The sequence below is a fragment of the Cornus florida genome, unplaced genomic scaffold (genome assembly GCF_030987335.1).
Source record: "Cornus florida cultivar Cherokee Brave unplaced genomic scaffold, ASM3098733v1 CherokeeBrave_3.0.0_Hap2_Chr01, whole genome shotgun sequence".
In the NCBI taxonomy this organism is placed as follows: Eukaryota; Viridiplantae; Streptophyta; class Magnoliopsida; order Cornales; family Cornaceae; genus Cornus; species Cornus florida.
In genome coordinates, this window is record NW_026775571.1 from 23,012,450 (window position 1) to 23,023,636 (window position 11,187).

At 33.1% G+C, this 11,187-nt stretch overlaps 1 long non-coding RNA gene across 1 annotated transcript; it reads left to right on the top strand.

The window, feature by feature from the left end:
• The first annotated feature begins 3,015 nt into the window (after nt 1-3,015).
• Nucleotides 3,016-10,103, top strand: LOC132293764 (uncharacterized). Its single transcript, XR_009477911.1, has 4 exons — nt 3,016-3,547; nt 5,744-5,828; nt 6,773-6,838; nt 9,777-10,103. It is a non-coding gene; the product is annotated as an uncharacterized LOC132293764 (long non-coding RNA).
• Nucleotides 10,104-11,187: the final 1,084 nt, after the last annotated feature.

The window sequence follows — 11,187 nt, forward strand, 5'->3', positions numbered from 1 at the left end:
AAATATACTACTTGCATTCATAAGTATGAAATATCAAACAAGTATGGATTGTCCACCTATCTAAGAAAGTAAGGCAACTACACTACAATTAAGCTAGTGAGATGTATATTAAACTAAGGGTGTGATACAATCCATCAAGAAATAAGTATGAACTATCAAATAAACATCAAGAGTATTCCATTTAAGCACCATGCCTTGACTATCACTAGATTCATAATATTAACACACATAGACATGCATCAATGTCACTAAACCTAGAGATAAACACATGAATATCTATTCTAGCATACATAGACATATGAATAGAATGAAATGATCAATTGAAAGTATTAAACTACACAAATCATTGTAGAAACAAGATTCATATACATATCAAATGTCAAGACAAGAACTACAACACAAAGTCTAGGAGGCATGCTTAGGGCTATCTCTAGCCTCAAGAGGATGGTTTAGCCACTCATTGATGTAGTCATCCAACCCTCAAGGGCTATCTCCATGGTAGAAATGATCTTCTTCTCCTTGATGAAAACCCTAGATGAGTGAAAGAACTCCCAAATAGTGTGTGTCTCTCTAATCTCTAGACTCCTCCAACCTCTCTTGTAATAGTTCCTTTCTAAAATTGTATCTAAAGTTATATATCATGTAAAATGGCCCAAAATCCTTATATAGGAGCTCCAAATGATTGCACCACAAACACACCTTTTAATTGGCTGGAACTCTGTTTTTCTCGCACTCGAGGAGATCGATCACAAGGATGGTTCGATCGATTGAACTATGGCGGCGCCTTTTTGGAATAATGACAAATCTAAGATATTTTTGGGATATTTTGGGAAAAGGACAAAAGTGGTAGGTTGGGATAAGATCGAAGGGGTTCGATCGATCAAAGAAAATGTTGGATCGATCGAAGAAGATATTTTGCTAGGGATAAGGACAAAAGGCTCGATCCATCTTGGTATGGTTGGAACGATCACTGTGTGATTGATCGGAGCTTGGTTCGATTGATCGAAGATGGCTGTTTCCCACCACTTTGCTTCCATTTTGCTCATTTCTTCCACTAAGCTTGAGATTGTATCTTTTATTCTCTAATTTAGCTGAATTGACTTATTTTGGGAATAAGTGCTTGAAAAGGGAAATAATATGAAATTAGACTAAAACGGCAAAATAAGATAGAATAAGGTCCTAGAATACTCAAATTTAAGGGGTTTAAATGCGCATTTTTCAGCGCTTATTCCACTCCCAAACTTAAATATTGCTACTCCCTAGCAATGAACTACAAAGGAATAGAAATGAACAACTATACAACTATGAACTAGAAAGCAATAAATGGATAACGCCACTTTCGTAAGGAACACGATTGCATTTAGCACATGCAACAAGCCTTTTGAACCCCTAGGTTACTCCTAGTGGACGATTGAAGTCTCATGAGGGCTTCCAGAAATGATACCCATAAGCATTAAGCTCATTCTCACAAAAGAGGTACTAATATTTCAAACAAATATCGGGAGAAAACTACTTCAAGTATGCAATTTTTCAACCATTTCCAAGTAATCTCCCAAAATCTCAACATTAAACAAACAAATATGATCCTCCACGCATCAAGAAAATGATCATGCAAATCAAAACAATTATAGAATCCTTTTTAAGTGAACCAGCATCAAATATGTTACTGTTTAAGCCAACTAAAGAAATAATCACATTCTTACCCTCAAACTAGTACACAAATCTAGTACCGATCATCAAGACAAAGAGTGGACCTTTTATTAAAACTTTATTAATCTATGTGCGCTTATTCTTTTCATTCGATTTTTATTTTATTTTATTTTATTTATTTATTTTTTTTTCTATCCCTAAGGATCAAAGATGGAAGCATAGTGCAATGTGTTAATCTATTAAGCTTTCTAGTGATCTATGAGGTTGAGCGTTAGATTAATGACTCCCAAACCGGACGACTTTAGGGCATTAGGTGTTTAAACACCCCTAAGGACTTACAAGCTCAAATCAATTAGGCTATAAAATTAAAACAACCTCCATCTAATCATTTCCCACTTCTCACCTTTTGGGAGAAGTTCTCACTTTTTTATTTACTTTTGCAACAACTTTTATTTATTTATTTATTAAGTTATTAACCTAAAGTTTGGGCCCTCCATCTTTCAGCGTGAGAAATTCAGTGCTTGATGAGGCTAAAATCCCGGCTACTTAATGAAAAGGGTTTATTATCCACCTTTATCGAGAATGAAAGTTTTTAATGCACTACTAGCTCAATTGGGATATAACCAAATTAATAATCAACAAAGCATGTACCTTACAAATGAATGCTAGTGTGCGCCTGTGCTAGTATAGAATCCTATAGTGAATCTCAAAACAATCACAAAGTCAAGATGATATGGATCATAAGTGCAAGCAAGATATCAATCTTTCGAAAAATTTACTCCTAAATAGTATCCACAAGGCATACAAGGAGTATTGGACTCTTAAGTCAAGTAATTTTTAAATCCTAAGCAATACAGTCCTCAAAAGATCGAAATCATAGCTAGTTATGGACCAATCATAAAAATCCCTCAAATACACAAGTCATGCTTAAAATTTTGAATTGAATGCAAGCAAAGAACACACATTACCTTCAAACTTAAATGGCATAATGTCCTCAATGTGCAAAAAGAACAAAAGGAAGAGGAAAGAGTATACCAGTGCAGCTATCACTACAAGAATTGTGGGCTTTTACGATATAGTATTTACGGGGCTTCTTTAATTTGCCTCATGATTACCACCATTTACGGAGTTTTTAAAAGAATCCTCGTAATTGTTACGTTATAGGACATGCTTTCACGAGGATTCAGTAGAATCGTCATAGAAAAATATTTTTACGGTGTATTAAAGAGGTGGTGAATATTTAGATATATTTACGGCATATTTGTATACTTTTAACGGTATAAATGTTTCTCGTTAAAAATTTCACATTTAAGGCCTTTTTTTTTTTCCCGTAAATAAGCAATAACACTTGCCCACCAAATTGAATAGGCGCAATTAATAAAATTACTTAAAAAATATAGTTGGAAAAATGAATTTAAGTTATTTTACAGTGTATTAAAGAGCCCGTGAATAAATTTTACACTTAAGGCGCCTTTTTTGTGCTGTAAATAAGTTCCCACCAAACTGCCAAAAGTGGCAAAGTAAATAGCCGGACAAAAAAGGAAAAAACCCACCAAAAAAACTTTCCCACCAAAAAATTTCACTCCCTCGCCAAAGTGCCAAAGTGGCAAACTAAATAGGCGGACAAAAAAAGAAAAAAAGAAAAAACCCATTTTAAAGTTTTTCTTCCCAAAAGAAGCTTCAACGAGAGTGTGGAAAGAGAGAGACCTGAATTTCTTATCTATCGATTTCTTTGGACGAACCGTGTTGATGGCAGTAATTTGAGGAAAGAAAGCTTGATTTCCTAAACTCATCTTTCTCAGATTGGACTCCCGACGGTGTCGATCATCAGCGAAGAGGTTAGGGTTTTCAACCAGCGACCAAAAATTGAAGTTGAATCGAGCCACCATGGATGACGGTACATACCTTGTTACAGTTGCCTCTCATCCTTTCCATGTGTGTGTGTGTGTGTGTGTGTGTGTGTGAACTGATTCCTAATTTGATCTATTTGAACGAGCTATTTGTTTATACCACCTGCAGAAGAAAGTGCTTGAGATTGATAGCTTAATAGAAACATCTGAGCAGTTGCTCGCAGTCAGATTATTTCTTATTTTCTTTTCAAATCCATAGATACTAAATCTTTCACTTCTAAAATTCAATCGGATTAATTACATCTCCTAATTTTGCAAAGGTTTCATGAAAGCAAAAAGGGGAAATAAACAAATTTAATTTCCAAGATGAAAATAAAATTTATAAATGATGGGTTATCTGTAAGAAAATAAGCTTTGGAGCATCAATTTTAAATCATGAAATTTAGAACACAATTTAATTTCATATGAAATCCCTAAAGTGTCAAATTTATTCTGAAAGTAGTGCCTCCGTAGAGGGCGGATCTGTAAACCATAGCTAGGTTAAAATGTGTGTGTAGCTAGCAATGGGATCCAGGTAACGTTGCATATGAAAATGTATTAAAAAATATTAGAAATTATAGAAATGTTCACAAAAGAGGATTAAGCATCCTACCTTATCTTGACCTCCTACATCCCAAACTGTGAAGCTTACATTTTTGTATTCAACAGTTTCCACATTAAAGCCTGGAGCATAAAATATTGATCAAATTTTAATGCAGTGACAAAATTTAAAAGCCGTTTTTATAAGAGCAGACCAGTGTCCTGTGCGACTAATACAATCTGATTGCGAAGTGAAATGATTCGATCGGCCAGATGTTTGGGAATGAGACCTCTGACTGTAGTTTGAAGATCAGATTGTGCGGGAAGACGCATTGGTGTGACAAAAACAGCGACTTAGGGGACATTGTTCTTTTTCTTGCTTCCAGCTATGGAAGATGCACACCCCATTGTTGTTGCAAGGGACTAGTTTCCTATATAACATCCTACATATAATAAATTCATCATCACAGAATTCTACATTTTACACCAATGAACAATGCGAAACTGTGGAAAAAAAAAAAACCCAAAACTATTTGGGCAGTAACAGCTAATTAAAAGGAAGAAGGAAAAAAAAAAAAAAAAAAAATTTAAAAAATGAAAGGAGTTGATTGAAATTAATGAGAAGCTAAAAGTAGAATAATATGAATTTGGAGAGTTAAAGCAGGCATGTTCTTGTAATTGGCAAGGAGACCAACACACATGTACAAGTATAATACTGTAGATAGATATATGGAAAGAGCAAGTAAAATAATAATATATAAATGAGCAGAATAATGAGAAAACACTTACTGGCTTATGATAGGAGAGAGCGTTGTGAAGCCTCGAGGATGGAGTAGGGATATTGATATCGCCATTGGATTTAGAATTTAGAGAGAGAGAGAGAGAGAGAGGAATCTGGGAGTTGGTAGCTAACTAGGGATGGGATGGAGCTCAGAAACCGTTAAAAGAGTCACATGGCAAATGGCGTGGGATTGAAGAGAACCCAATTAATTTCAGCGACGTTGACGGAAACCCAAGTAATTTATTTATTTTTTCCGAAGATAAAAGAAGAGTAAATAGAGGAGTTGTGTTTATGTGTAAAAGTTGACCATGCCAACAAGTGACTATAAATCCTAAGACGGTAACTAAGTGGTACTTTTTCACTAGATGCTTACGGAATGAAAAAAAAAATGTCAATGAATAGTTTGAGCAATTCATTATAAAATCAGTTCCTTGAAATGTTATTATTATTTTTTAATTACATTGTTCATGTTTATTTCTGGTTATTCGAATAAGTTTATACATAGAAAAGATGGGAGGATGATATTAGATGGTCGGTTATGCATTCCACTTTGAGCTTCATTTACAGAGTATACCGCTTATTACTGTGCATTTTTGTCAAAGAATCTCATTTTCATCTTTAACATTTTGTGGTTATGTGTGTGTTCAATCTTCAAAACCATCAAATTGATGAATGTGTTGCAATACGTCTGTCAACAATTTAATCAGTCAATTCATTTGAAAGTGAGGAGATGCGAACAGAGTTGCTTTAGAAGAATATATATATATATATATATATATATATATATATGTTTTTGGGATTTGGTTCTAGAGTTTGATCTTACTTTCAAGAAAGTGCCTTTGTATCTTTACTCATTATCGATTTGCTATGCTTTTGATATCAGATTGAAAGTGGTCAGCGAGAATCAAGTATAATCACTATTTAGGGAGCTCGGTGTACCTCACTGCTGATAGCAACTAAAAATTCAGGTTTCTTTTGTGGTCAAAAAGGTTCTATAAGAGATTTAATAAATATGATACTAAAATTGATCTGTATCCATTTACAGATTACATGCCTTGATTGCTGCTTTAGGTGAAAATTTATGAACATTGTGGAGTCTACAAATCGAAACAATGGGTTCATTGATTGTGCAGCCTTTTATTTACTCCCCTCAATGTTGACAGGAGTCATTCTGTTTATTTTTAAATTACATTGTTCATGTTTATTCATTTAAAAAAAAAAATGTCAGTGAATAGATTGAGCAATTATTTGGAGTGGTAGAGGATGGTTGAGGATTTTGTGCTAACCACAAGCTAAATAGTTTGACCAATATTTCCTGTTACACTATAAAATCATGATGATTACACCTCACAGTGCCAATGAATTTCTTGTTTGTAGTTGATGTATGTTGTGTTTACTGATATCAAATACTGAAGTTTTTGTTCTTTATCTTAACTCAACTGAAGTGACTTCGTTTACTTGCTCTCATTTCCACTCTCTGTAAGTGAAGTAGGTCTTTGTGAACACAATGCTTTGAGATTTTTGTGCATCACTAATTCATCTTGCATTAATCATGCACGCATTTGGTGGTAGAATACTGATTTGTTATTTTTTGCACAACTCTGACTTTGCGAGATGAACTAAATTTTTGTAATTGTGTACAAAAACTTTATACCTATGAATTATATAACATGTGATGTAGTTGAAAGAGTTCAGACAAAAAGGACAAGCGTGTTAAAGAGATTTGATAATATATTAACAAGTCAGTAAATGTGATCTTATAACTAGATGTGTTTATTTTGGTGAACAATGAGGGGAGAGCTTCAACTACCTTGCTACAATCTTGTTTTGCAATTATTTTCAGGCCTTTATCTTTGCACATCGTTGTTTTTTACAGTTGTTTCGCATTGACATTTTTCTCTCTCTTTCACAGTGATTTAGAGAAAAGATAGCAGAAAGAAGAAAGTCTTTGCAGGAACTTACTTCCTGGTGCTACAAGGTCTGTGTCATATCATTGTTGCAAAAAGAAATTAAGTTATCTTCCCGGATTTGCTTTTGGTTCCTCCTTTTCCTCTATCATTATAGCCCTTGTCTTTTAATTATGTTTGCAGTTGGCCAATGACCATGAAAAGGATTTAAAATTTTCTTTCATAGAATTATATGGACTAGAGTATTTCTTAGCTTGAATGCAAGTTTGATGTATTATTGGTCGTCAATAAGACATGGCCTATTAATGTGTTAAAAGACAAGATAGGCTAAAATAATAAATGAAAGGCCAAACCACGTAGAAATGCTGAAGGAAAACACAACAGCCCCTCCCATTTAAATCAAGTAGATGATCTTTAGTAGGCCAATGTTCAAAGACTAGACATTTGCAGCAGGTCTTGCAATGAACACCAAGAGAATATGACACATTCAAAAAATCTGCCTTGTAATTTTAGAAGCTTTAATAATAATAGGGGATTGTTGTTGAACTCCAGATTTTTGATATCTTCTACCAAGAATGATCAAACATAGCAAAGACCCTTTTCTGCCTTTTCAATACAAAATGCATGTATAGACCACCTAATAAAGTTAAGTGCTAATAAGATTTATACTATATATCAATTTTTTGTTCTACAATCTGAGAGGAGTTATTTCATTACCAATTTACTCTTTGAAAAGACCCTTTTCTGCCTTTATTCACATTATCATGAATATAGTTATATATTCTTCTTGCTAGAATTTTGACAAATTTTTTTATCTTTTGTGATTGGTTACTAGACAAAATAATTAAGCAAATAGTGATACATAAAGAATGGATGCACATGACTTAGAGGTTATTATATGTAGTGGAGTGTGCTTATAAAAGTTAATATTGTCTACACTAATTTTATGTTTAATTAAATGTTAAAGCTTTAATTTTATAGAGTAGATCTAAAGTATTTAGAAAGAGCACGGAGGTTTGCTGATCAGGCGCAAGTGAATGCGGGCCATCCAGAAAAGATTTTATGCCCTTGTAATTGTTGTCTAAATGCAAAGCACCAACACTTCGACATGGAGTTTAGGCATTTATTGGAAAATGGAATGGATCAATCATACACGATCTGGTACTTTCACAGGGAAAATTTGAGTGAATCTCCCCAACATGGAAGTGATGAATCATAATTGGATTAGAGATGATAATTAGAATGATGATTCAAGAAAAACAAATTGATTAGAAATCTTGTTATATATATATATATATATCATGCTATACAAGTTTCAATTTGGTGCTGATTGGATAACAGATTATAAGTAGTGATGAAGGGTCTCTAATCATTCATAATTTCATTGTTGGCATTGAATTCTTGTATGTCTAGTATCTCAACTCTGCGATTAGTCTTGTTCCTTATCTTGATTGCCACATCCCGTGGGATGAATTTCCCACACATGCTTACCCTGCTCTGCTTCTTCTCTGTCAAATGTGTCTCCACCTCTTCAATTATATATATATAAAGAAATATGTAAGCACACACATGTATACATACATATAAGATAACTTGCAGGAAATGGACAAAATAGACTTTAATTTGCAATTACCAAGATATGTTCTATGGGCTAATAAGTTAAAATATTATTCAAGATCTCAATACTTAGTTAAACTCTTCTTAGAAGTTTCGTATATACTTCTAAAATAATAAATTGCGTCACACATTTTTCCAATTCATTAGCCTCCTACCCTTACTTTGTAGTCATTCCACCACTTCACAATTTCCTCATCATCTTGTAATCTAGTATATATAATCAAATATACAGAGTATAGAAAATTTATATACACACACACATTGTATTTTTAACACACATACATTGTATTTACAATCCAAAATGACAAGTTCCTGAAAATCATTCTGAAACATATTGGACTGAAGTAGTAGTAGGCTAAATTGTAAATGTCAAGGTCATTGTAGAGCATTTAGTTCCTATACTGTAAATGAATATTAGAATTCGAGTTGGAATTAGAACCTGGATTTCTACAAGCTTGTCACTTCCTCTTTCATTATATTGAAAGTAAAACTTACTAGGATTATATTATGAACCTAATATATTGAAAGTAAAACTTGAAGATCGATGAGGAAGAGTAAGTTGATCTGGGAGTAATTCTTTAATTTTCAATGAAAGGAATCCTTAAATTGAAGCAAGAATCTCTATGATCATAAGTAATTTTGGTAAGTAATCACAGTAGTGTTTAATTTATCATCAATCTCAGTATATGTTTAATTTATCATCAATCTCAGTGCTCTTAAAGCTTGCCAATGGAGATTGGCATATAATTCTAGATTTTTTTCTTGTAAACATCATTTTACAAATCTGTTTGACAAAAAAAGTTCTTGCATTTTGTTAAACATGGGGGAATATTAGTGAATTTTTAACTTTTTTTCTCTATTGAATTAATATAATACTATATTTGGGAGTAATTGAGGGTCTACTTGGTTTGTAAAATTGCAATTGCACATTAAATTCCATCACATAATTTAATTTCAAATCAATTAAGGAACCCTAGTACTATTTTTATGCAGGTGGTGGATTTTACATCTTAGATGTGATTTTGGTATTGGAGTGAATTGTTCAAAATCTCACCTTCTGTTGTTAAAATTTCTACTTTGTGCTTTAATTAACAAATTAGATGACTTGATGATAATTTATTTGTGTAGTTGATTGAATCTAACCATCAATAATTCAGGAAATTAGCAAGAATTTCCATGATAGGGCATTTGATTTCCGTGGAAACAAAACTAATTCATAGTTCATAAATGATAAACAAAATTAGTTCATAGTTCAAAATTATCTGCTTGAAATATTTTTGGCTGATCTAAGAAAGAAATTCTTAGCAAAATGTTTGTGTTTGATTCATAAATGATAATCTTGTTCTTTCGCTTTTTTATTAGCATTCTGAATTTGAGACTTGTGTGATGCAGCTACTTTCGTGGATTTTGTACCGTGGATTTTGCAGCTACTTCCTTAGATTTTGTACCGTGGATTTTGCAGCTACTTCCTTGGATTTTGTACAGTGGATTTTGCAACTACTTCCTTGGATTTTGTACAGTGAGGTGGTTTTTTGACAAGTGCAAACTGAAACTCAAGTGCTAGAAGGTTTATCAATTTTTCAATAGAAGTGTTAGGAAATTGATGATTTTCTTGACAAATGGATTTACTTCCTGTTTTGGAACATTGATAAATATTGAATTGTTTTGGCACATTGATAAATAATGAATTGTAAAAATATTTTAATTTTTTTGATATGTTTAATGGGATATGTTTTTTGAATTGAATTATAGCTAAAAGTGATATGAATTACAGGTTGGGGATGATTGATTAACTGGCATTAATTAAGGGTGCTTTATTTATAAAAATATATAGATATATATTTTATTTACAGGGACCTTGAAACCCTGTAAATAGAAGGTCGTATATTAGTGAAAATCCCCGTAAATAACTTTTCTATGGCATACATGGCACCTCGTGAGAATGGTTTATATTGTAGAATTTCTATGACATGTGTCAGTGTCTCGTGAGATTATTTATGGGTAATTAATATTCGCCATAGAAAACATTTCTACGGCATATGTTGGTGCCTTGTGAGATTATTTATGGGTAGTTACAATTCGCCGTAGAAAACTTTTCTACTATTTATGAATAGTAACAATTCGCCGTAAAAAAACTATTCTACAGCATGCGTCGGTGCCTCGTAAATTAATTATTAACGGGAAAATATCTATGGTGTAAATAAATTTAATATATAAACAGAATTGTTTTCTATGGCAAGTCTATTATTTTTCTACGAGATAGATTTTTTCCCGTAAAAAAATTAAGTATTTACGGAACCCTCATACACGATGCTCTCTAATGCACTGTGAATAAGTTTTCACGGTGCTTTTGGCCCCTCGTAGAAGCCCTTTTTTCTTGTAATGTATGGCAAAGAATGGCCGGGACACAAGTATCCGAAGTGAGTGGTATAACACCCCTAAACTTGGGATTAACTGTGGTCCTGAAAAGATGGCACTAAGATAAAACCTCATCAGATAGCAAATGAGATAATAATGGTGCACAGTGGGCATGCTAGTGCAAGTATGATAGTAAGTGAAATAAAGAGAGAGGAATAAGGGTGGTCCTGAAAAATTTGGGCAGCACTCTCTCACTGAATTCACTGGGATGCACCTGATAATGGAGTCAATCATAAATAGATATATCATATTAATAATCTAACATCCAAAAATCGCATGCATAGATAATAGAAGAAAAATAATATAGAGTACATCACAGTATCGGGCCAACAGACTGGCCACAAAAATATAATATCAGTATCAAAGTAATAGAAAAAATAACCGA